The sequence below is a fragment of the Cervus canadensis genome, chromosome 12 (genome assembly GCF_019320065.1).
Source record: "Cervus canadensis isolate Bull #8, Minnesota chromosome 12, ASM1932006v1, whole genome shotgun sequence".
NCBI lineage: Eukaryota > Metazoa > Chordata > Mammalia > Artiodactyla > Cervidae > Cervus > Cervus canadensis.
This window is the reverse complement of record NC_057397.1, coordinates 15,950,212-15,975,042: the sequence shown is the minus strand read 5'-3', so window position 1 is coordinate 15,975,042 and position 24,831 is coordinate 15,950,212. Positions and strand designations below refer to the sequence as shown.

Genomic DNA, 24,831 nt, shown 5'->3' with positions numbered 1-24,831 from the left:
TCCCTGTTTCATACGCTCTAGGTTCATCCACTTCATTAGAAGTGCCTCAAATGTGATCCTTTTTGTGGCCGCATTCCATGCAGGCTCTGACTGTTCCTTACCGTGTTTTGAGGAGGGTCGTGGAGCTATTCGGCTCCATTTGGGTTTGGGCTTCCAGTCTGAGCGCTCCCGCAGAGCAGCTTCTGGGGGAGCCCTCTGGGCTGTGTGAGCGCGGGGCTGCCCGCTGTTCTCTGGCGGCCCGCAGGGGGCGCCAAAGCCCCCTCTGACCCGCGGGCGCAGGACGCTCTGCCCTCAGACTGGGCTCGGTGAGCAGCTGGCGGGAGCTTTCTCTCCTCAGGGCCGTCAGGGCTCGGGCTTCTGGAAACGGGGCTGCGTCCAGGCTGAGAGGAGCGGGCTTGCCTCAGTGCCCCAGCAGGGAGGCGCTGCAGGAGGGAAAAATGAGGACGAAGTAGACGTTTCCTGTGTCCAGCTGAGCGCTGACCGGAGGGCCATCTCAGAGGACTCGGGGCGCGGGGGGAGAGCTCCATGTGCAAAACGGCGGGTTTTCAGTTAGATTTCTGTTAGATGATCTGGAGGATGACCAGTGATGTTCTTCAGTGAAGGTGGCCAGTTTTCCTGTCACTGTTTCTTGAGAAGACTGTCCTTTCCTCTTCCATCGTTCCCGGTTTGATGTTCATGAACTGACCGTGTACATGTGGCTTCACTCCTGGGCTCTCTATGCCTTCCGCGAGTCCACGTGTCTGTGTTCTTGCCAGTTCCTCACTGTGGTGCTTCCTACCGCTCCGTGATGTAGTTTGAAGTCGGAGAGGAAGATGCGTCCAGCTGTGTTCTTCTTTCTCAGAGTCTTTTTGGCTGTTTAAGGGCCTGTTCAATATTAGCAGCCTAATATTAGGAGTATTTCTATTTCTGTGAAAAATGCCATTGAATGTTATTTTGCGATCGCAGTCAATGTATTTGTTGATGGCTTTGGTTGGAGTGGACATTTTAATTCCTCATTGTTCCAGTGCATGAGCATGGAATAGTTTTCTGTTTATTTGTGTTTTCTTTGGTTTCTTTATCAGTGCTTTCAAGTTTTCTGACTACTGGTCTTTTATGTCCTTGATTAAGTTTGTTGCTAGATGTTTTATTCTTTTTGATGCAATTATAAGTGGGATTTTCTTAATTTTTGTTTCTGCTTGTTGTTAGTGTATAGAAACACAACTGATTTTTGTATATTGATTGGGATTGTAAATTGTAGTATTTTATATGATTGTAAATTGATCCGAAATGATTCAGTTTTACTGAATGTAGTCTAACAACTTTTTGTGAAGTTATGTGGAAAATTTTATTTGTAAAATCTGTTTCTCCTGCAATAGGTCATCCAGAGGACCCAAGAGATGGTGGTTACTAATAGACTTCCCACAGTACTTCTTCATTCCATGTGGACTCCTACAATGGCGGTGAGCATCACAGCTTCCCTTGAACTTCATCTGGGTAAGGCTTGGCCTGTATAAGAAAGTTTCATGCCTGTCTAATCTGATTTTCTTTTATGGTATTGACATGGTTGTTTTGAAACATAATTTACTTTCCAGTAATTTAAAATGTACAGAAAACTCCTAGCAATGGGAAAAAGTACTCACATTTGCCACGTCATCTAAAATACTCTATGTGTTTCATCCAAAATGGGTGCATTCTCCTGCAGAACCAGCACATAACCTCCAAAATCAGGAAATCACATGGTTTCTACATTATAATGTAATCCACAGCCCCATTTCCACTTTCAGCAGTTGTTCAATTGTATGAATATATCTTTTTTCCATCTTCATCCTTTTTTCTTTTTTTAGAGTGTTACTGAGACTTTCAGTTATTTTTTTCAAAGCTTTTTCTGGCTTTGGATTTGACTTGTTTGGATATCTCAGACTAGTGGAATCACAGAACGTTTGTCCTTTGTTGGTCTGGTTTATTTCACTTAATATGATGACCATAAGGTTCGTCCACAAGGTAGCATTGTCAGAATTAATGACTTTTAAGGGCTGAATCATATTCCATTGTGTGTATACCACAGTTTGTTTATGGAATTGACTACTATGGACACTTAGATTGCTTCTGTTTCTTGGCCAGTGTGAATCATGCTGTTGTGAATATGACTGCAGAAATATCAATTTCTTCAGCCCCCTTTCCCAAACCTTTTGGGTACATAGCATGAAATAGAATGGAAATATATATTTATTCCATGTGTTAGTTTTGGAGTAATTTCTGTAATGTTTTGCATAGTGGAGCACCATTTTAGTTTATATGGTAGAATACTGTTCAAGCTTTTGAATATATCCTGTGTTGCATATTCAGTCACCCACCGATGGACACTTGAATGGGTTCTACCTTTGGGCTATTGTGCATAATGTCACTATGAATATTTGTGTACCAGTTTTTGTTTGAATTATTAACATAGTACTATATATGAAAGAAACCGCAAGGACCTACTGTACAGTTTAGGAAACTGTATTGAATATCTTATGATAATGTATAATGGAACAGAATGTCAAAAGGAATATATGAAAAAGACATAATAGCCATAATAATTATTGTGCCAACAATATGAGTTATCATAGCAGTACTCAACATGTATTTATACATGCTACTAAGATATTCACATCTGTAAGTATATTTCACGGATCGATTATATAAAAAATAGAGAACTCAGAGAATAAATAAACTTCCTGTCATTGCTCATCATCATTTATGCACTATTACTCCCTGTAAACACTCATTGTATAAGTGCTGGACTAGGAATTTACATTATTGTAAACCAAGAGATTGTGAAGATGTAAGGAAGTATAGCTTATTTAATTCCTTAATGAAGGATTATAGAACTCTATGTACATGAAGTGAATGAAAGTCAAACAGTTTAATGGAGCCACATTCTTACTAGAGTGATGAGCTTCCACCCCACCCAATGTTAACTCACAATTAAATCTTGCAGTTGTCTGGCCTCAATATCTGCTTCCTGCCATCCAGAAAGAAAAGGTGAGGAAGTCCTGACAAAATCGATGCTATTTTTCTTTTTTTGATTTGTATTTTATCACAGGGCTTGGCAAAAAGAGGGCCTAACCTGTTTTTAGAGTTCCATCCTAAGGCTTGCTCTGGCATCTTACATATGTTGTCAAACTGCTGATTATTTTCAACAAAGGACAATCATCTGTACTTCAGTTTCTGTTGCTTGAGCTGGAATAGCAGGCATCCCTTTAAGTGCAGTCTTTCATGCTGAAGTAGGCATACCTGAAGCAGTAGCATGAGATGAACACATTTATCGTGTAGACCTCGCATCCCATGAATTTGTAATAATTTTTCAGTTATACCCATCATCATTGGAGGAGCTGACTTGTCCCAGTAATAACTGGAGTACCCAATATCACAGTTCCTTGACTTATTAATAGTTCTTATGAGTACATTTATGAGTACTTCTTCCAATATTCTTTCTCCTACTTCGGTCATGAAGAGTAGAAGCTGATGGCAGTGATTATTGAAATGTATATCGATTCCTAGGTGGCACAGTCAGTAAATAATCTGCCTACCAGTGCAGGAGATGGAAGTGATTTGGGTTTGATTCCTGGGTCGGGAAGATAACATTTCATACACTCGTTTTATGTGAGCAAGTTTGATACTCATGAGTTTTTTTCTTCTGTATGCAGAGAAACAAATGCTGTTCAACGACACTGAAAGAACCCCAGTGTTGAAAATCAGATCTGTGTTGTGAGCAATGCTTAGAGATCCATGAGTTGAAGCATAGTATTATGCCTATCATCCTTGTATTTCCCTCAGTGAAATATTTTGAGAAAAGCTCTTCATTCATGGTATAGATTCATGAAGAAGCTAAATAGCATTAATCCTTTACGTTGACAACTGTGAATTTAAATCTCCTGTGAATCATATGTGACAACCACACATACCAACATGATTTATTAGTGTTATATCAATATTTTTAGTCCTATTGTATTTCAACTAAAAATATCAATATATAATTGTACACAAAGTCAAGAGATAAAATCAGTGCAAATACAAAATATTCCATCCTTTGAGAAAGGGAGCAAAAATTCTATGTGCTTTGCCTATTGCATTTTTATGTTTTAGATCCTTAAGTATTTTATTCACCACACCCAACTGAATGATTAACAAATCTTCAGAGAAGAAAGGATCATTTCTCTCTAAGAATGAGTAGTTCAGCTCCTCTCAAAGCAAAGTCATAAGTGAATCTAATTTTGTGTGAGACCATGAAGACTCAGTGTTTTCATTATGCTTGTGCGTATGATGGGAGGTCTGAGAAGGTACTTCTGAAGGTTTATTCATACCAGTCCTTCTCATATTTGTCTTTAAAGGTTTAATCACTGAGGTGTTGCTTCTACACTTGCACTAGGCTGAGTAGCAACATGCCCTTTCTCCCTGAGCTTGAGCTCACCACAGCCTAGTAGATGGAAATCATCAGGATATTCTAGAGACCCTTTTTATTGCAGTCTCTTCAGGAGGTTACAACTGCTGCAAACCTCAGGATTTTACAAAGCACTTTTTACAACCTTAGATAAGGATAAAAAGTTAACACTCGTGACAGACACAGGCTTCCATGGCCTGTACATGATTGTTGGCTTTGCTTTCATAATCATCCTGTTTCTTATACCCACTAAGATGTCACTGTATTTTTTTTTATCATCATTTTATCTTTGATGGTTTTTAGATCTATTATGGATTTTCCTATATTTCTTCACTTATTGGTGAGGGTCTTATGTTAGTAGTAGTTACTAAAACTGACTTCTAGTCAGTTAGCTGTGGTAGAATAGGGAAAAGAATGACCAACTGTATACTATTAATATTATGTATTAATATATTTAGTTTTATTGTTTGCAGTCATCCAATTCTAACTTTCTGAAATAAACTTTCAGAAAAATCACGTCCTGTTGAATGTCCATTTGACTGTATAGGAGCACGGCAATGTTATTACATAAAATTGTTTACAGTTTCCATTACATTTCTCCCATTTGATGTATATATCAGCCTTTGGTTCTATCAGTAGCATTGCAAGTAAAAAAAAATTTATTAGCGCTCCTATGGTAATTTTACTGTTAGCAATAAGTATAGCATAAAGTGGACACAGAAGAGGTTAGAGGAGACCAACTATGAAAGTTAGTTTAAAAGAAAATATACAATGTTGAATGATTACAGTAGGATTAAATTTATAGTTATGAAGATCCTTTAGTATAGACAAGTATTATGCTATCCTTTCAGTTTCCTTTGCAGGGGTGTTAATGTACAGATTCCAGTACTATGGCTGGAGTGAATAATACTATCATTATTCATGAGAGCAACTCTACTAAATCGTAATGCTCATATCACTCAAGGTATTTTAATACCTATTATATTAGTAATGTGTGTAGTTTGTGAAGTCACATAAGTTATAGTCTTTCAAGCAATAGTATCAAACAGCTATGGCATCAATTGTGGATGTGAATAGATGTAGAATGTGAATCTGTTTCACTGTGACAAGTTATCATTGAAGGTATTCTATTAATGCCAGTAACAAAGCTGTGCAGAAATAATACAACGTTTAATAAGAAAACAAGATTTACTAATTTGTTTTATTATTCTATTTCTTTTAAACCAATTTAATGACAACAGGCTTAACTTTTCATTAACTTGTATGACCATCAGCAGTTTGACCAAGTTGAAGAACATGACTTGTTTGTAGTCTTCCTCATCAGCTCATTGCATCTACTAGCTTTAAAATCATTTAGTACAGAGCTCAAACACTGTCTAGGTGTTAATCTAGTGTTTTGTTTGATTATCATGCAGAATCATTTTAAAAGTAAAAGTATGCTTCTATGAGTTAGAGCTCTGATCCCAACAGTCCATGTAGAAGCTTCCACTGAGAAATGTACAGTACTGAAATTTGTGAATGTGGTATACTGCGATTCACAATAAGTATAAACAGCTTCACAGGCTACTTATTTGAAATGACCACTACTAATGACATTCTCATTCATTTGAGGACTAAATATTGCCAACTTAGGCTGTGTTTGCCAAATCGACTTTGAAGTATTCTTCACATAGTCCTTCACTGGTCATGGCACTTGTCAGATTGAAGAAATACGTATACTCATGTTTTGTTTGAGATTTTAAAGTCATTCATTAAAGTGGGCCTCTTGCTCTCCCTGCTGCCCTGAGGCTGCTGGGCCAAAGAGGTCTTGGGCATCCAGCCCCTTGCTCGCCCCTTCCCTCTGCCGAGGCCCTCTGAGCTCCAGCACCTTGCAGTGTGGAGACAGCCCCTGCCAGCAACCTCCCCTCCCAGGAGGCCTCAACCGAGGCCTAGGCCCAGGGGAAAGGCGCCAGCGGGGATGAGCCTGGGGAGGCGCCCGGGCATGTCTGGACCCAGTCCCCGCAGCCTGCCCCTTGGTGGGGCAGTACCCCCGGAGGCCAGGAAGGTCTGGGCAAGGCCGGCCAGGGGCAGGGGCCCTGCTGGGTCCTGCCCCTGGCCTGTGGGGCCTCTGAGCACAACCGGCCCTCTCCCGCTGGAAGACCTCCCCGGCTGCCTCCAAAGGCCGCTTTGCAAGCACTCTCGCCCGCTGTTCCCGCCAGCCGCGCACAATGCTCCCAAGCCCGGGAGAAAAGCGCTTCGGGGTGGTCCTCTCTCCGGGCCCTTGCCCCTGAGCCTGGGGGCCAGCCAGGGGGTCCACACTCCCAGGCCAAGGCAGAACCACATGCACACGTCTGGTCCTGCCCCCTGCACCGGCAGAGAGCTCGGAGGGGGGCAGAGTCTTTCAGGCAGCTCCTCGGCAAACCCATCAGCACCGCCTGTGTGTGATCTGGCAGAGCCGACCTAGGGGCACAGTGGGCCTCTTGCTCTCCCTGCTGCCCTGCGGCTGCTGAGACAAAGAGGTGTTGGGCATCCACCCCCTTGCTCTCCCCTTCCCTCTGACAAAGCCTTTTGCCCTCTATTTCTTTGAAGCTTGAGTTCATGATGGATAACAAAGAAAGAAAAATTGTATCTGAATTTTCCCCTGGTGACCTTGCATTCAGGATTCCAGGCTTTCAAGTTCACTACTGTGACCCAGGTTCAATCCCTCGTCAGGGAACTGTGATCCCTCAAGCTGCACAGTGTGGACAAGAAAAAAAGTGTATCAGGTAAAAAAATACAATATAATCACTACTGGTGTTGCTTACTTGCTTCAGTCCTGTCCAACTCTTTTCAACCCTATGGACTGTAGATTGCCTGGCTCTTATGTATGCAGGATTGCCTAGGCAAGGATACTGGAGTGGACCGCTGTGAAGAAAATCAGTCATGTGTAGGGATATCTGTAAGAAATTTCTTGGATGTATAAGAGAAGGTCAAATGAATGAGATATAAATTAGAAAAAAAAAACATAGATCAATAAATAATAGCAGCAGAGAAAAGGAACTCTAACTTAAGAATTATAGATATTCTTGGAACAAGAGCAGTAATCAACATTATAATCTGAGAATAATTTACAGACCTTGAGTATCCAGTCAAAAAAGGCAACCATTTTAGTCAAAATAGATGAAAATAAACAGACAGCTATTAACAGGTATACCCTGATTGCAGTTTTTACCTCAAGTGTTAACAAAGCAAAACCCTGTATGTTTCCATGCAGAAAAATAAAATACATGTTAAAAAGTATAAAACTCAGACTTCTCTTCTGCGAATTTCAATGTCAAATGTCAGTGATACATGTCTACAGTTTTGAGGGGAAAGGATCATGAAAAAAATAATGTATCTGGTATTGTAATATTACCTTTCCTCTGTGAAGTACAAAGGTCAGTAATGTGGGAGAAATTTACCCTTCTTGAAGAAACAACCAATCAAATAATACTTAGCCAACCAAGTTAAAAATACATGCATGAAAAAGTCATATGATGAAAAGACTGGTATTTGTCATCCATTTCTAGATATGTATCTTAAATTTGAACAAAAATGAAAGCATGAAGGTGTTTAGCAAAAAGTTATGTCAAATAAGGAGACTCAGCAAACCCTCTTCTGAGTATTTACCCAAGAGAAATGAAAAGTTGTGTTCCCACAAAACCCATTTGTGAATGTTTATGGCATTTGTGTCTATAATTGCTAAAAGCTGGAAACAACCCATACATTTACCTCGTGAATAGGTAAATAAACTGTGTGATACACACAGTGGAATACTGTTCAGCAATTAAGGAATGAACTACGGGTACACACATTAACATGAATGGATTTCACATGTATTATTTTAAGTGACAGGAGTCAGTCTCAAAAGACTATGAACTATATGGTTCCATTTACAGAACAAGGCAATATTAATGGGCGCAGAAAACAAGTCAGTAGTTGCCAAGGTCTGAGGGTGGAGACAATTTGGCTACAAGGGGCAACCTGAGGGCATTTATGGGATGATGGATCTGTTTCACATGGTAATTGTGGTAGTGCTTACACAACTATATGGGTTTGTTAAATATCATGGAATTGAGCATCCCCCCCCCACCAAATTTTACTGTATGTAAATTTTAAAAGTAGAGAAAATGAAGAGATAGCACAGGTGCCCACAAAAGATAATGTCTGTGTATGTGTGTGTGTATTAGTTGCTCAGTCATGCTGACTCTTTGCAATTCCATGGACTGTAGCCTGCCAGGCTCCTCTGTCCATGGGATTCTCCAGGCAAGAATACTGGAGTGCATTGCCATTTCCTCCTCCAGGGATCTTCCCCACCCAGGGATCAAACCTGGGTGTCCTGCATTGCAGGCAGATTCTTTACCATCTGAGCCACCAGGGAAGCCTAGTGTCTGTACAACAATGTGAAAATACTTGCAGTCTTGCATAGTATACTTAAAATTGGTTAGGATGGTAAAGTTTATGTGATATGTATTTTACCACAGTTTAAGAAAATTCAAAACTGTAAGACAGATATTATATATTTATAATGGATTATTGTGAAGTCATTAAGCAATTTTTTCCAAGAAATTATTAATAAAATGGGAATGTGGTTATAATTTTAGATTAAACTGAATACAAAGTTGAATGGGCTATAAATAAATATGTAAATAAATCATGGCAGAAACACTCGAAGAGGAAATGGTAAAATATTAAAGGTAAAAGTCTTGATGATGGGATTTTTCAATGATAGATTTTGCTCCTTTCTACTTCTTGGCACATTATTACTTTTCACTTATTCTTTTTGTCAGTTCAGTTCAGTCTTTCAGTCGTGTCCAACTCTTTGCCACCCCATGGATTGCAGCACACCAGGCTTTCCTGTCCATCAGCAACTCCCAGAGCTTACTCAAACTCATGTCCATCGAGTCAGTGATGCCATCCTCTGTTGTCCCCTTCTCCTTCCACCTTCAATCTTTCCCAGCATCAGGGTCTTTTCCAATGAGTCAGTTCCTCGCATCAGGTGGCCAAAGTATTGGAGTTTCAGCTTCAGCATCCATCCTTCCAATGAATATTTAGGACTGGTTTCCTTTAGGATGGACTGGTTGGATTTCCTTGCAGTCCAAGGGACTCTCAAGAGTCTTCTCCAGCACCACAGCTCAAAAGCATCAATTCTTCAGCACTCTGCCTTCTTTATGGTCCAACTCACACATTGTACATGACTACTGGAAAAACTATGGCTTTAACTAGATGGACCTTTGTTGGAAAAGTGATGTCTCTGCTTTTTAATATGCTGTCTAGGTTGGTCATAGCTTTTCTTCCAAGGAGCAAACATCTTTTAATGTCATGGCCACAGTCACCATCTGCAGTGATTTTGGAGCCCCCTAAATTAAAGTCTGTCACTGTTTCCATTGTTTCCCCATCTATTTGCCATGAAGTGATGGGACTGGATGCCATGATCTTAGTTTTCTGAATAAGTTTTAAGCCAACTTTTTCACTTTCCTCTTTCAGTTTCATCAAGAGGCTCTTCAGTTGTTCTTCACTTTCTGCCATAAGGGTGGTGTCATCTGCATATCTGAGGGTATTGATATTTCTCCCAAATATCTTGATTGCAACTTGTGCTTCACCCAGCCTGGCATTTCTCATGATGTACTCTGCATATAAGTTCCTTCCTAGATGCTTTCTGTTAATTAAACATAGCTGATTTTGTAAAGCTTGATTGGTTTGGGGGGTTTAAGATGTTCAAGAGTCAGACAGCTAGCACTTGAAGTTTCTGGAGCATACTTAGGATGGTAAGTGAACCTGATGCAGGAGAAGTTATTTTTACCCTGCTCTCTTATATCCTCTGGTTGGGATTTCAAAGAATCAGATACTGAGAAAATTGGCCATGGTTGAGAAAAGTGAAGGTGAGATAATGTTATTACTGATAATATTCTCTATGGCTAGATGGAAGACAAAGCCAAGAGAAAAATGTCATCCAATTTTAATCCTCTTTAATTTGATTCTTTCTTCCATAGGTGTGACCTTGGTTAAGGGTTAATCTTGCTAAAACAAAGAAAAATGTGGACACAATATGAGATTTTAGATTGATTCACAAGAAAGTAATACAACTAATTCCAGGGGAAAGTTTATTAATTATATTTTATTTATTCCCTACCTACATTCAAAACGAATTTGAGGTACTTTATGAAGGCCCAAAGCATAAACACTGTAAAATACAAAAATCCAGTAGGAAAAGGGGATAAATAAAAGAAATTATATTTAAAAATTCTGGCTTGTAATCTGTTAATAACTATTTGCAGAAAAATAAAGTTTGAGTTCTACCTTACCCCATAAATCAAAATAAAGTCCAAATGGAATAAAGAGTTACAGTTAATCTAAACTATAAAAAAAAACTAGAAAAATATATTTAAGTATTTATCTGTTTTCAGGTCAGGGTGGGAAAAGCATATCTCATTAGTAAAGAAAGCTTAAAAGAAACTGACTACATAAAAATGTAATACTTCTTGACTTCACAAAGCACCAAAAACAAGAATTAAATGGGGAAAATATTTCCAGTACAGATGACAAAGAATTGATAACTTCACTATGAAATGTATGAAATGTAATAGCTTTACCTGTTAAAATGATAAAAGCACAAACATTCCAATAAACAAATGAAGGGCAGAAAACAAGAAAATTTTGAAGACTTAATGCAAAAAAACACAAATTACATGAAAAGATATTAAACCTAAGAAAGACATTCAAATTAAAGCGTTGACATTAAAAAAAACCTGAAACTCTATTTAACACTTATGATGAGAAAAAATTTTAGAAAAGTATATCCAAACTGAGAAGAGGTACTGAGAAAAGGTAACTTAGGTTGCCTGATGATAATAATATCAAGACCTTCCTGGAGGGCAATGAGGCAATATATTGAAAAATCTCATGACATATACCCTTTTTCTCAGAAATTTTATTTCCAGAAAATTGTCCTTGAGAAATAAAACATTTGTTCAAAGATTTATGTATAAGAATCTTTGTTATTTATTCTTTTTTTTAAAATAGAAACTATTCCCAGAGTTTTTACAGTGAACATTTATTTCTTTTACAATATAAAAAAAACATTACCTTTCTGTATCTGTTTCCTTTCATTAGGGAGTGTATTCATTCCCATTAACTGGGAAGTCTGTGCTCAGTTTTTTTTTTTGTGCTCAGTTTTGAAGAGTAAAGCGATGTTTGTGTCATTCGGTATCTTGCTTTGGAACTGTCTGATGAGATTGGTTAGTAATTAAAGAAGATCTTTGAGTTATCAAGTCTTGTACAAACAGTTCTTAGTATTAGTATGAGAGCTCCTTGGGTGTGTTTATTTGCTTTTGTTGAAGACAGGATTTGAAAAAGCTATGTTATCTCTTTATTTTCTAGAGCCAGTGCCAGGCAGGCACTGGGTACCAGTAAAGAAAGAGTGATGGCTGGAGGCCTGAGAGCCAGAGACGAAAGGCGATGAACTAGACGACGAAGACAGTGAAACAAACAAGTTCCCCCATTAGTGCAGCAGTTTGGGGCCAGTTAAAATAATGGCTAATAATCATTTACATTGAAATGGCTCCTGAGAGCATGGATGATGATTTAATATTTCCTATGAAGACCGTAGGTCACCTGGAAAACTAAAAAAAATCCCATTTCCCCTTGTTTCAAAAAGGAGGAGGTTGTGTAATGTGTTTGAACATTAATACTCAATATGGTTGAAATAGAGCAGAATTTGGCATTTATGTAGGGTAAGCTTTAATTATCTGGAAAAAACTACCTGAGTGGAAAAATAATCAGAATAAGTGAGGTGATCCGCTCCGTGATCAGAGAGGTACCAGTAGAATTCCACACTGAAGATTCTGTTTGGAAGTTAAAAAAACAAATCGAAGGAATGTAGTGACTTTTGGGTAATTTTTTTTTTAAGTTTCTAACCTCTCATTTCTACAGAGCAGCCAGTCTTGGCTTATACTGATGATCTTCCATCTGTCAACAGCGATAGAAACGTCTGAGCTGATAGGAGTGTTTCTGCGGATTGAGTGCGCCACCCAGTGGCCAATGTGGAAATTGCAGAGACACGCCGCGTAGACGGTGCAAAGGAGGGCTTTTCACCCAACAGTGCAACAGCTGCTGCTGCTGCTAAGTCTCTTCAGTCGTGTCCGACTCTGTGCAATAGTTAAGTCGCTCAGTCGTGTCCGACTCTTGGCGACCCCGTGCACTGTAGCCCACCAGGCTCCTCCGTCCATGGGATTCTCTAGGCAAGAATACTGGAGTGGGTTGCCATTTCCTTCTCCATGGAGTGACTTTTGGAGAGAAGCAGGTGGGGTCTGCTCTCATGGGACTCAGGGAAACTTGCTCAGCCTTGCACTGGCCCAGCTCACCTTGAGATGTGCCTGTGACCCTTTTTCTCTGCCTCAGGACTGCCCTCTGGATGTGGAAGACTTCCGAGCCCAGCAGTGTTCGGCCTACAATGATGTTCAGTAGCAGGGATGTTATTATGAATGGCTTCCACAGTACAACGACCCTGCCACCCACTGCACGCTCAGGTGTCAGGCACAGGGACAAAACTTTGTCCTGGATGGGACTCAGTGCACCGCTGACCCCTTGGGCATGTGTATCAATGACATCTGCCAGGTAAGCCACACCTACTTCCCGGACCCCTGGCTCCAGCTGGTGCCGCGACCATGGTCAGTAAAAATAACCTTTCTCTTCTGTACTTCTGTTCATGCAGACGAAATATTGTCTTTGAGAACTTTAATGTAAAATGTATTTTAAGGAGTATTATTTACTGGAAGATGATGTTTTACTTATTTAAAATACCATGATCAGAGACGTAACAGAAATCCATACTGAAGATTCTGTTTCGAAGGTAAAAAAGGGAAAGGAATGAAGTGACTTCTGGAGAGAAGCAAGTAGGGGTCTGCTCTCATGGGACTTGGGGGAACTTGTTCAGCCTTGTGCTGGCCCAGCTCACCGCGCAGCGTGCCTCTGGCCCTTTTTCTCTGCCTCAGGACTACCCTCTGGATTCAGAGGACTTCCGAGCCCAACAGTGTTCAGCCTACAATGATGTCCATATTTTGGACATCATTTTGCCCATATAAAGTCAAAAGATTGTAATGTATGACTTGTGGATTTTTCTAGATCAATGGTTCTCCAGCTTGAAAGTACATCAGAATCACGTGAAGGACTTGTTAAAAGAAGTGTTCTGGGCCCTAATTCTAGAGCTTCTGACCCAAAAGTTCTGGGAGAGGGTCTCAAAATTTGCTTTCTAGCAAGTTCTAAGGATATGCTTCTGATGCCGGTCCAGGGACCCCACCTTGAGAACCACTGGTTTATTGGTATTGATAGGTTCTCTGAATTCTCTTGTTAAACTCATTGTTTGAGGCCTGTGGGAGCAATGACTTATTTACTAAATAATTAGTGTGAATGTACTCCAGTAAACTTTCCAGAGAGGACTTTACAGAGCTGTGATGAATGTGGCTGAGGTATAAACCCCCGCAGATTGTAATGGGGGTGAGAACTCAGGGGACTATGACAGGTTGCTGAGACAGTGTGGGGATTGTAGGGAAAAGATAAAATTCTACTCCATTCATTTGATCCCTGGAAAAAAATATAAGCATAGTGAATGCTTACTATTCCATCTACCCTATTATGGTCATAACAAAAATAGCAGTAACGGTAGCAAATGACCCTAACCATCTACTAAATGTCAGACCCTGCCAGGCACTTCTGACTTCATATGCTTAGAGGAAGTCATGGTCTTGCTCATCAGATGAGCTTCTCTCTCTTGCATCCCTTCATTTAGAAAACAGCCTCCAGTTACTCACCACAAAACCTTGGAGTCATTCTTTTTTGTTTTTGTTTTTTTAATAACTTTTATTGGAGTATAGTTGATTTACAATGTTGTGTTAGTTTCTGCTGGTCAACAAATTGAATCAGCCATACATGTACATATATCCCCTCTTTTTTGAATTTCCTTCCTGTTTACGTCACACATAGCATTGAGTAGAATTCCCTGTGGTTCTCATTTGTTATCTGTTTCAGACATGGTAGTGTATATGTGTCAATATCAATTTCCCAATTGACCCCACCCCCTTTTCCCCACTTGGTGTCCATATGTTTGTTTTCTATGTCTCTGTCTCTGTTTTGCAGATAGGCTCATCTGTACCATTTTCAAAATAATTCTTGATTTTTCTCTTTCAGTCTACACATCTAATCCATTGCTGAGTCAATTCCAACCTCAGACAACATAGTTGGATCTTGTCTTTTGAGCTACTGTGACATTCTTTATCTTTTTAAATCATGCATTTCAACTCACTGCCATACTTCAGTACTCCCACAATGTCTGTCCCCATCGAAGGTCCTCGGTTAAAAACTGGTTGAATGAATGAGTCTTATCTACTTGCAAATGCAAAGGTTGTTCATATCTCTTGGTCTCTCTTTTATTCCTGTCTCAACCTCCAATCTTGAATTTTCTGGTTCAAGTTTGACGTCCATTCTGGAAGATTCCACAGATTCCTCCAATACATCATGGGAATTCCTCCCGTCCTCACCCTTTCTCAAATGAGCTGGTATTGTTCTTCCCAGACCCACTAGTTATTCAAACTGCTATTTCTGTTCATCTCTGTTTATGACACCACAATTCTCAGTGTCACCTTCCTGAATTCATGTTGTAGTCACCGTCCTGGTACTTCTATCAAATTTCTCACATTTCTCTTTTCTTCCCCCTCCAACTTTCACCTTTTTTACCCCAAAACTAAACTAGCCAATCTCCTTTGGTGGCCTAACCAATCACTCTTATTTTCTCTTCTACTCTTAAACCATCTTATTTGATGTTTACTGTTGACTAATCTTCCCAAAGGTTGGAGTTTATGACTTTATTCTTTAACTGTATGTGCTGTCAATGATTTCCCTTTATAACCACCAGTTAACGTTTGGGCTTTTCCACAAAATATTAATAATAGCTATTTTTAGTCAGTGAAATTATGCTTTTTAGTTTTCCAAGTTTTTGACAGTGAATTGTTAATTCATTAAAAACAGTTAAGTCTGGGCTAAAAAGGAGCAATGCAATCCAGGTAATGTTTGGACACTGAGGCTTTGAAGAGTTGAGTAAAAGTTACAGAAACCAAGATGAGGAAGAGAATACCAGGCAGAAGAATAGAGTTTGTAAAGAGATGTGAAAGAAGGTGTATTTAAGCATCTTTGACTCATTCTGTAGAGTTGAGGTGAAAAAATACCCGTGGGACAATGCTAGGAGTTGAGGCTGCAGATGTAGGTGGAAACGAATCATGAACTGATTCTCAAAGTTGTAAGAGAAGCCAGTGAGGAATTTTATAAGAAATAGCTTGGTTGGAATTATCTCTGGGAAGGTCACTCAAGTGGTAGTGTGGTAAAATATCTGGGGAAGATGGGGTCAGAGCAGATAATAATAGGTTAAGTTGGGATAACAAGAGGACTTCCCAGGTGGCTCGGTGGTAAAAAAAAAAAAAAAAAAATCTGCCTGTCAGTGCAGGAGACCTGGATTCAATCCCTGGGTCAGGAAGATCCCCTGGAGTAGGAATTGGCAATCCACTCCAGTATTCTTGCCTGTGAAATGCCATGGACAGAGAAACTTTGTGGGCTACAGTCCATGGGGTCACAAAGAGTTGAACACGACTGAGCAACTGAGCAGGTGCACAGGATAAAGGTTGTTTTCAATGCTGAATTAGTCTCTTTAGAATGTGTGCTTCCTTGGACTTCTCTGGCAGTTCAGGGGTTAAGAATCCATGCTTCCAATGCACAGGGTGGGGAGCAGGTTTGGCCCTTGGTTGGGGAACTAGGATCCAAAAGGTTAAAAAAAAAAAAAAAGGTAGAATGTGTGCTTCCTAACATGTTTCTGTTAGTCTGCTAGACAGTGGATTTTTGGGGCAGGTGGTACCTTGCTGAAGGCTGAGTGCTCTTCTGGCAAGGCCGTTCAGGTCAAAAGAATTGTATGCACTTCTTCAGAAGTGACTCACAAGCTTCTCAGTTGAATTCAGTATCTTTCCTTCAGCAGGACAGTGTTCACATAAATTCCCTTTCCTAGACAGTGTGGCTGTGGCCATCCACAGTTGTCAGAATGGGAGAAAGTAAGCTGTGTGGTCCTCTCTGATTGCCTTGGGGTCAGTGAACTGAGTTCTGATGTTCACTTGGCAGAGGCTACAAACACTTTTTGCAAGTGTGTTTACAGTTTGCTGTCTTACATGCCTGTGTCCCCGTGCTCCTAGGAACAGTGTACCAGGAGTCTGAGCACAGCGTCTAGAGTGAGACAAGACTCAGTGAGATTTGCTTCTGCTTTGGGGCCCTGATTTTTACCAGAAACAGGACCTGGTTGGAATCAGATCTGCAGAACAATTCCACTGTATCTTTCAGGTTTATTGAATTCCTTGATGACTGGGTAAATGAAGAAATCACTCTGTTTCTAGTAAAAAGAATATCATCCAACACATACGGTATGCTTATTCGGGGTCAGGCACTGTCTAAGCCCTTGACTGTGCTAGCTCATCAGACACTCTGAAGCTGGGATCATCATTATCCTCACTCTGTTCATAAGGAAACTGGAATTTGAAGAGGCTAAGTGATTTGCCCTGATGATACAGATAGAAAATGGTAGAGCCGGTATTTGAACCTAGGAAGCTGAATTCCAAAATCTATTTTCTCAACTGTTGTGCTGTATTGATGATATTTGTATTTTTTGTGTTCCTACAAGTATCACTGAAGTTTGTAACTGGAAATTAGATGCAATTCTAGTAGACAACAGTCAGCACAATACATGTATGATGCTTAGACAGTTTAGGATAGAGGATGAAAGTCAAATATCTACACCCCCCTCAGGGAGGAAGACTGCTCAGGTATGGTCATAGTGAGTCACGAGGGCTGTCATGAGCTGGAGAATATATACCTGCTTGTTGATGTGCTCAAGGGGTCAACCATGTATAAACATGTCAGGGCTTTTGTCAACAGGCGCCAGAAATCTAGATTTTAATGTGAAGTGTCCAGTTTCAAACAACACCATGATGTTAATGACCTTGCTCTGTCCGTTAATGGTTAAATAGAATTCCAATATAATACAGGCTAGGTATTCCTTCAGTAATAATCAACCCCCCCACCCCCAAAACTCTGAGCTTAAAACAATTAAAGATAACTTTTAGCTCATGCTACTTGGTCAGTGTGGGTCAGCACGGGTCTCTGCCCTTTCCTGTCTCAGAGACCCAGTCTGAGGGAGGCTTTATTTGCACACGCATTTTGCATAATAAGTACAGTAGCGAGGAGGGGAATGTGTGACTTACACGCTGACCCTTGAAGCGTCTAACAGAAGTGACAGAGACACTTAGATGCATATTTCATTGGCCAAAGATAGTCAGTGATCACACTTAATTTCCAAAGGAGTGGGGAAGTGCAGTCCTCCACGGGCTGAATACTTATGAATATTCCTAATGGCTACCACAGCTCCATATACTCTGATTTTTCAGGCAGAAATGTTGGAATTTTTTGTAATGTAGAATCCAATTTTCAGAGGTCTCTAACAGAAGTTGACTCAAAAAATTGTTTGTTTCTTGAAGAATTAAATTCGACTGATCTGGAAAATTCACAGTTTGCCTCATCTGGAGTAAAGACCCCCACTTAAACACTGACTTCTATGAACAGATTAAGAAATCATAGGCTGGAACTATGAAATAATCCTTCACAGAAGTGACGATTTATATATCAGTATTTATTCCCCAAAGCAGCGCTCATATAGCTTAAATTTTTATTTATATTATCTCCTATCTTGTGTAACTTGTCTCACCAACTGCACTGCAAAATAAGAATCCCATCTTATTAATTTCGACTCTGTTATGCCTGGCTCTATAGAAATTGGCTATGTGGATGTTAATTAATTTTATTGATGTTTATCAATTAGTGATTTTTAAATCATTACAGCTAGCAATCTTGACTTCAGGAAAAAGCAACTGAACTTGAAAATACTTCTGGCAATTCTTAAAAAGTTGCTCATTGTTGATTATGATGAGATCTGAGGGCCAATATTCAGTAGTCCCTCAATTTCAAGGGCAGTTTAGGCTTATCCTCTATGAATCACAAGGCAATCAGATATTTTCAGATATTATTTTTCTGTGATGTTTTCACATTTTTTTTTGACTGCAAGATTTGGATGAATTGTAAATTTAAAAATTAAGCAACAAATGTCAGTGCTCAGGAAGGTATTTGATTGCCCAAGATCCTGCAAGGCTCTAAACACCCTTTAAAACAAGCCCATCCTAGGTCCTAAACCCACACCCTTCCTGGATGACCAGATAAAAAGCAATTGTCATACTCATGAAATGCAAAGTGCTCAGGGACTCGCACGTACGAGGGCCCAGGAACAGTATTTCTATAGTTTAATGGTGGAATTACTCCCCTTGGAGAAAGTTGCTTGAACACAAGTTACTGATTGATTGAATCTCAACCACACAAGTATGGTTCCAGGCTTTGCTGTCCGTTCCTTAGACTAGAAGCCTGCCATCATTCTTTGCCTCTTGCTCATAGTTCCCCTGTCTGTAATTAACTACTGAGTTGTGAAGTCAGATCAACTAAAATCTTTCTCCGTTGCAGCTCCTTCTCTCCATCCCCACTGCCATTCTTGTTCAGGTCCTGAGATCATATACCAGGACACCTACAACAGCCTTCTCTGATTTGCTCCCCACTCGATCTCCTCAAAAACGCCCTCTAACCCAAAGTAGTCTGGCTAAGGCACAAGTCATAAGCATCTTTTTGGAGAGGGCAATGCCAACCCACTCCAATACTCTTGCCTGGAAAATCCCATGGACAGACTAGTCTGGTAGGTTGCAGTCCATGGGGTTGCTAAGAGTCAAGCACGACTGAACAACTTCACTTTCACTTTTCACTTTCATGCATTGGAGAAGGAAATGGCAACCCACTGCAGTGTTCTTGCCTGGAGAATCCCAGGGATGGGGGAGCCAGGTGGGTTGCCATCTATGGGGTCGCACAGAGTCAGCCATGACTGAAGTGACTTAGCAGCAGCAGTAGCAAGCATGTTTTAATTTCATTACTGTAGTCACCATCTGCAGTGATTTCCGAGCCCCCCGAAATAAAGTCTGCCACTGTTTCCACTGTTTACCCATCTATTTGCCATGAAGTGATGAGGCCAGATACAATGATCTTAGTTTTCTGAATGTTGAGCTTTAAGGAGGCTTTTACACTCTCTGCTTTCACTGTCATCAAGAGGCTCTTCTTCCCTTTCTGCCATAAGGGTGGTGTCATCTGCATATCTGACGTTATTGATATTTCTCCTGGCAATTTTGATTCCAGCTTGTGCTTCATCCAGCCCAGCATTTTCTCACGCTGTACTCTGCATATAAGTTAAATAAGCAAGGTGACAATATACAGCCTTGATATATTCCTTTTCCTATTTGGAACCAGTCTGTTGTTCCAGGTCCAGTTGTAACTGTTTCTTCCTGACCTGCATACAGGTTTCTCAAGAGGCAGGTCAGGTGGTCTGGTATTCCCATCTCTTTCAGAGTTTTCCCCAGTTTATTGTGATACACACAGTCAAAGCTTTGGCACAGTCAATAAAGCAGAAATAGATGTTCCTCTGGTACTCTCTTGCTTTTTCCTTGACCCAGTGGATTTTGGCAATTTGATCTCTGGTTCCTCTGCCTTTTCTAAATCCAGCTTGAACATCTGGAAGGTCACAGTAGATGTATGGTTGAAGCCTGGCTTGGAGAATTTTGAGCATTACTTTACTAGTGTGTGAGATGAGTGCAACTGTGCAGCAGTGTGAATACTCTTTGTCATTGAGTTTCTTTGGGACTGGAATGAAAAGTGACCTAACAACGTAGATGTTTTCCATTGCATATGCTAAAAGAACCAGCTTTGCAGTTTCCAAGGGGGGGGGGGGAAGCTTCATTTTAACCAATTTTCTCTGAAGTCCAAGGAATATCATGGTCATCCTGCATCAAAAAGTCATCTTTCCTTTATATAGTCATAGTTTCATGCCTAAATTATAGACCAAATAGTGCTCAAATTGACTCTGGTATCAGGGGCAGATCAGCTGATAAAAAGCTTGGATTGTCCCTCTGGAGGGAAGTGAGACCTTGGTCCCAACAGAAGAATATGAGGGGTTAAGAGAATTTGTAGGAGTGGGGAAAGCTTGGTCCATCCTACATGTACCATAATCTTAAATAATGGTTATGTACTTTACCGAAGTAAAAAAAAAAAAAAGATTTAAAAAACAAAGATAAATCACTGAAAGGTAAAGAAATTAATAATCTGTGATTGAAAGCTGCATTCTGAGAAAACTGTGTTCTCTTAACCTAGAGAGTAGACTAAATTCCAATCTGGTACCAGCTTACCAGATAACAAACAAACAAAAAATTGTTTATGGGTAAGCTTAGAAAAGTCTTTTCCATATATCTTGAGGTGGCAGTATTTTTGCAAAGGCATCAGTGTGAAACCATAGAAGGCATGTTTAAAATATGATTAAATTGAAATTGACAAAGTAATCTGGTCATTGCTGTGATTTGAAACACTTTAATATGGTAATTCGAATTATAACTGACAGCATTTTACCAGAACATATCAGATTTTCATGAATGTCACATAATTTCTAGGATATCTATATTAGTATTATCAACCATATAATATAACTTGAGAAGATTCAATCACTCTTTGTGACAACACTTCCCATGTAGTTTAACATGCCAGATGAACTCAGGTTGTTTAATATCTCTCTTTGGGAGGCCTCAGGGGCCTTCTGAAGCATCCCAAAGTTAGCTAGAAGTCAATTATTTAGGAAGGTTTGTTCATAAATATCAAAAGGGTTTATAACAGTCAGGTAGGCTGTGAAACAGTACTTATCCACTTAGCCAAAGTTAACAAAAGATTTCAAAGGTAAACCTAGGACAGATCATTTAAGAGGTAAAGAAACTTAAAATCCACTAGCAAAGGCAGTTCAACATCTCAAGAAACCTTGTACTAGGCACAAAACTCTTTTCTAGGGGTCCACTTTCCATAAAACCTCCTTACCCCATTCTGTACCCATTCCTTTGCTTCTCCCATCCTGAAACTGCCACCTGTTAAGTCAGAACTAGTTCTTTTTCTTCATAAAATTCAATTTCATTCCTCGTACCTTCTTTAAAAACAAGTCATACATTTTCCTTAAGCAACCAAGAACTAACTTTTATATTGGCATTTTACAGATTGGTGCACATACGTATCAGTGATACTATCTAAAGAAATTTTTTCTTTCTTACACTGAACATCTCAGCATGGCACCAGACACTATTCATGGATAGTCAAAATCTCTTTAGTTTCTGTGTAAGAGGAAGGTCCTGTCAAGCAGTGAATGTTTCAGAACCTTAATTTATGAAATGACCTAGCTATTCAATCCACTGTCATCACTCAGTTTAGCACAACCATAGAAAATCAGGTAGACAAAATCTGGAGAAACTATTGTAAGTTCAGTTCAGTTCAGTTGCGTCTGACTCTTTGCGACCCCACAGACTGCAGGCTGCCAGGCTTCCCTGTCCATCACCAACTCGCGGGGCTTGCTCAACCTCATGTCCATAGAGTCAGTGATGCCATCCAACCATCTTCTCCTCTGTTGTTCCCTGCTTCTCTGCCTTCAATCGAGACTATTATAGACAGATATTTTAAAGTATAATTATTTTTAATAGTTTATCTAAAAGCTCATATCACATTTACATTTTTAGGAGTTTTTTTTGTTTGTTTTTAGAGGTACTTTCTTTGTTGACAAGTTTTTGACAGATATAAGAATATAGCAATATTTAACTTATAATAAACCTAGGTACTATGAAAATTTTATGCTTAATGTTAATGACTCTTAGACATGTCTATATTAGAGTAGTGAAAAAAATAAATACTAGATATTTAATATTGACTGTTTTCCAATTCACATGAATCCAAAATTCATTTAGGTCAATTTTTTTCTTGTATTTAGAGCTGTTTGATTTGTAAGGGCTTCCTTTTCTTTAGATTATCTAAGTAAGAACTCACCTACAATGTCAGCAATGTTATAAAAAAAAACAGAAGAGTCACACTGAGACATACAGAAATCCACACAGAGATCTTCCAGTTTTCCGCCTAAGATTTAAAATATCTCTTTGACTTCCCTTTTCTTTGGGTGGGGGTGGTGTGTTGAAGTTCTCATTTGCCCAAGGCTGAGGTCTCAGGCAAAGTGGGCATTGTTTTCTAAGGAAATGGTTAACTTCAAGATTTGCCCTAGGCAGGCCTTTTAAACAAGCTAATATGTTTTTAATTGCATATGCAAAAGAACCAGCTTTACAGTTTCCAAGAATTTTTTTTAATTTTAACCAATTTTCTCTGGTTCTATAGAATATCATGGCCATCATAGGTCAGGTCATCTTTCCTTTCTGTAGTCATAGTTTTATCCCTGAATTATAGACAGATCAGCTGACAAGTTTTCCGTAGTTGAACGTGCGGAAGGATCATTAACGTGGTTGGCTCCAAGAGCGGCACGGTGGTCTCGCCTCGCCCTGCCTGGCTCCTGAGCCTCTCCTCCACCCAGCCGGCGCCGGATGGGAAGGTAAGGGAGGGAAAGACGTCTGGAAGGCGGTGTGCCCCTGGTGGGCGGTCGGGTCTGGTGGCATTTCCAGCGGTAGGGAAAGAGGGGCCGCGCGAGAAGGTGGGGGGCGGCGTGCAGAGTGGGGGTCGGGTGGGAAAGGCGGCTCTCCTCCGCCTTCCCGCCCGCCCCTCCATCCTCGGCCGGGCGCATCGCCACCCTTGCCCCGCACCCAGTGGCATCGTTTCCGGTGTCCCTCTTCCGCCCGACCTCCCTGCCAAGTTCCCTCGAGGTTGGGTCTGAGGGTTGGGGTGGTGGGGAGGTGCTCAGTGCGCCCCCACCCCACCGCACGCGCCTTCACCCATGGCGCCGGCCATGGCTGCCTTCCCCCCAGCCGCAGACCGCACGGCGCATATTCTCCGTCGCGTCTCGCGGGCTGTGCGGCGTGACGGATGGCGGCTCCCCGTCGCCGGGCCGCTTGCCTGCCTTACGCGTCCCACCGCTGGCCCTGGACCGGTTTGCCTCAGCCGGTAGTCTGCTGTTCTGGGCCTACCGCGAGGTCGCCAGACGCCTCCCCACACCCTCCGAGCCTCGGGGCTTGCTCCCACCCACCCCTTCCCACGCCTCACGCTGCTGTCTTGTCTCACGCCCTCTCACCTCTGTCATGTCCCTGCCTGCGTGGCGCCACGTTTCCCTTCTTCTCTGCCCTTGGTGGTGGAGGGAGACGGGTGCCTGAATGTGGGCGCGGGTAGGGGAACCCGGTGGTTGAGGGGAGAGGACGAGGTCCTGGGGGGCGGCCAAAAGGTTGTAAGAGTGGTGGGGGAGGGTTCTGCCCATTTCGTGGGGATGTGGGGGTGGTCGATTGGCGTCCGCTGGGATCTCCAGGTCACTGACCGGCAGCGAGGCGTGCTGGCGGAGACGCGGTGGTGGTCGAGTTGGGGCCGTGGCCCCTTTCCAGGTACCTAGCGTGGGGTTTCCCTGGGGGCTCAGATGGTTACATTTAGAGTTGGGGTTGGGGTTGGGGTGAAGGTTAGGGTTAGGGGTTAGGGTTAGGGTTAGGGTTTAGGGTGAGGGTTTAGGGTTAGGGTTAGGGTGAGGGTGGGGGTGGGGGTGGGCCTGGGGGTTAGGGGTTAGGGTTAGGGTTAGGGTTAGGGGTTAGGGTTAGGGTTAGGGTTTAGGGTTAGGGTTAGGGGTTAGGGTTAGGGTTAGGGTTAAGGGGTTGGGTAGGTTGAGGCCTTAGGCTTAGGGTTATAGGCTTCAGGTTGGTTAGGGTCAGGGTTGGGGAGTTAGGTTAGGTTCAGCGGCCTAGGCCTAGGGCTAGGCCCAGGGGCCATAGGGTTAGGGTTCTAGGTTGGGGGGTTGGGTTGGGGTTGTTTAGGGAGGTGATTAGGGTTGAGGGTTAGGGGTTACGGCGTTAGCGTTTATGGGTTAGTTAGGGATTGGTTGACGAGGTTAGGATTAGGGGTAGGGTTATGGGTTAAGGTCTAGGGTTAGGGTAGTAGGGTCCTAGGTAGGTTTAGGGTTAGCGGCCTGGGTTAGGTTTGGGTCTAGGCGGAGCGGGTTAGGGTAGGGGCCTAGGGCTAGGGCTAGGGTTAGGGTTAGGGTTAGGGTTAGGGTTAGGGTTGGGTTAGGGTTAGGGTTAGGGTTAGGGTTAGGGTTAGGGTTAGGGTTAGGGTTTAGGGTTTAGGGTTAGGGTTAGGGTTAGGGTTAGGGTTAAGGGTTAAGGGTTAGGGTTAGGGTTAGGGTTAGGGTTAGGGTTAGGGTTAGGGTTAGGGTTAGGGTTAGGGTTGTTAGGGTTAGGGTTAGGGTTAGGGTTAGGGTTAGGGTTAGGGTTAGGGTTAGGGTTAGGGTAGGGTTAGGGTTAGGGTTAGGGTTAGGGTTAGGGTTAGGG

The 24,831-nt window shown here is 41.4% G+C and overlaps 1 long non-coding RNA gene across 1 annotated transcript; it reads left to right on the top strand.

Annotated features, from left to right (window-relative positions):
* The first annotated feature begins 322 nt into the window (after positions 1-322).
* Positions 323-13,768, top strand: LOC122451182. The gene is made up of 3 exons (XR_006272334.1): positions 323-602; positions 1,356-1,473; positions 12,800-13,768. It is a non-coding gene; the product is annotated as an uncharacterized LOC122451182 (long non-coding RNA).
* The last annotated feature ends 11,063 nt before the right edge of the window (positions 13,769-24,831 follow it).